The sequence below is a fragment of the Daucus carota genome, chromosome 6 (genome assembly GCF_001625215.2).
Source record: "Daucus carota subsp. sativus chromosome 6, DH1 v3.0, whole genome shotgun sequence".
Lineage (NCBI taxonomy): Eukaryota > Viridiplantae > Streptophyta > Magnoliopsida > Apiales > Apiaceae > Daucus > Daucus carota.
Genome location: NC_030386.2, coordinates 2,050,030 through 2,052,529, shown reverse-complemented (window position 1 = coordinate 2,052,529; position 2,500 = coordinate 2,050,030).

Below are 2,500 nucleotides of genomic sequence, written 5' to 3'. Positions count from 1 at the left end.
GCGCGCGGGGCGCTCGTTGGGGCGCTCGTCGAGCGCTCATCAGGCGCGCGCGGGGCGCTCGTTTTGGGCGCTCCTCGGGCGCTCCTCAGGCGCTCATTGGGCGCTTCGGGCTATCATCTTGGAACTACATGGGCATTCTATGCTTCGCCAGTCCTGAGCTGGTGGCACAAGGTTATAACCCAAAAACATGGGCATTCATAACCGAATACGAAATGCTTGGTTACCACGACATGCGGGCCCATGGTCTTGGGATGATTCTCAGCATCTTGGGCACGTTTTTCCTTGTCGACGCTATTCTGCAGAGCTGACGCATGTTCGGCCGAGCCAAATAGTCTTTAAACCGAGTCGTGGGATTTCAAAACTTTTTGAACTTATTACTAAGCACAAAAAGTTTTTCGGAGGGTAATGTCGGGGAGATTCAATCCCTACTTGCCTTGTCTAGCCTTACAGTCAGGCTATCAGCCACGGGGTCCGGGTGCACCGACGTATATTTTGGTTGTTCGAGTAAGTCGAAATGATCTTTACATCCGTTTTTGGTTGTAAACATTTCACTAACTAGGAACTACCTCTTATGTCCCATAAGTAACAACAAAAATTATCATCAAACTATATAATATAATTATTTAATATTTAAAAATAAATAAGTTAATAAATTAAAATATTATACAAATATGAAAATTAATTTTTAAGTTTGTAAATCATAATATCTTTTCTAAGAAATGAAATTAAACAAGTGGTTACATTTTTTAAAGGTGCCATTCACTAATTAACTATTAATAATTATATAATTATAATTTTCAGGCTAATTTTCGACCAATTTTACAAGAAAAAATAAAAAAAATATTAGATCAAGGTGAAAAAATCCGAAAAAATAACGAAAACTCATATTAAGTATAAGCTTTCTTTTCCAAGTGGAATCATTCAAAAACATTGAGCTTTGCTACCCCAAATCCCCTCTCCCAATAATTCAAAAAAAAAGATTTATAAAATACAAAATAAATATTAAAAAAATCTGAAAAAATCCGAAAAAAATAACTAAGAAACTAGATTTTTCAAGCTTCGATTCGGTTATTCAAACGTCGAAAACGGATAAGCGGAACTCCAAAAAAGGGGGGTGTGGCTCCTCGAACACATTTGTTCAAACTGCTGGAAATGAGGAAAAAGCTCAAATGTCATATATAGGGAGGGGGTTGTCGCCCCTCCCTGGGCAGTGGGGTTGGGCGCTCGGTAGCGCGCGCGGGGCGCTCGTTGGGCGCTCGATGGGGCGCTCTTCGGGCGCTCTTCGGGCGCTTCTCGGGCGCTTTGGGCTATCATCCTGGAACTATGCGGGCATTCTATGCTTGGCCAGTCCTGAGTTGGTGGCATAAGGTTATAACCCAAAAACTGCTCTCCTGGAGGCGGGCTGTCGACTCTGGAGTCCTTAGATGACACCAGTGCTCGGCGCCGTCTTGGTAGCTTTGAGTCTTTGATCTCATTGCTTGGGGAAAATTGACAGCGTTGGTGAGGATCCAGGTCACTTCACCAACGGGACCCTAGGGAACGGATTAGAAGGGAGGGGTTCTCCACCCTCCCTGTGGGCAGACGGTATTCGGGCGCCTCGGGCTCTCTTCGGGATCCTGGTTGAGCACTCCACTTGGATGCTTGGCCAGTCTTGAAGGGGGCATGTTCCAACTAAAAACTGCCCTCCCCCATGGCTGAGGAGCCCTTGGGCTCTTTTGCTTGTGGGGAACAACGTTGGTGTGATTAGGATCAGACGCACCAACGGTGACCTGGTAGGAGTGATCCGTTTGTTGGAGGGGTCGGGCTCCCCCCTCCAAAAACAACGTTGGTGTAAAATTGGCCATAGCACCAACGGAGACCGTCCCGGAGCGGCCAAGCGGGAGGGGAAACTTCCCCCCTCCCGCTGGGAAGATTTTTAAGGGACCAGATGGTTGTGTTCCCAAAGACATTCATGTGGGGTGCTTGGCGTAGACTTGATGGTATTTTGCCCAAAGACACTCCTATGGGGTGCTCGGCCTAGACCTGATGGTTCGTGCTAGGACATTCTGCGGGGTGCTCGGAATAGACCTGAAGAGAACTTGAAATCTTCCCTCCCCCCTGGCGGGGCTGCCAACTCTGGTGTCCTCGGATGATGCCGGTGCTTGGCGCTGCTAGGGTCGCTGAGGAGTCCTCGGGCTCTTTGGCGTTTGGGAAAAACGTTGGCGTGAATAGGGTCAGACACGTCGACGTTGACCGTGAAGGAGAAGTGATCCATTCGTATGGAGGGGACCCCGGCTCCCCCCTCCCGAAAACAACGTTGGTGTAAATGGCCATAGCACCAACGGAGACCGTCCCGGAGCGGCCAAGTGGGAGGGGAAACTTCCCCCCTCCCGCTGGGAAGATTTTTAAGAGACCTGATGGTTGTGTTCCCAAAGATATTCATGTGGGGTGCCTGGCGTAGACTTGATGGTATTTTGCCCAAAGACACTCCTATGGGGTGCTCGGCCTAGACCTGATGGTT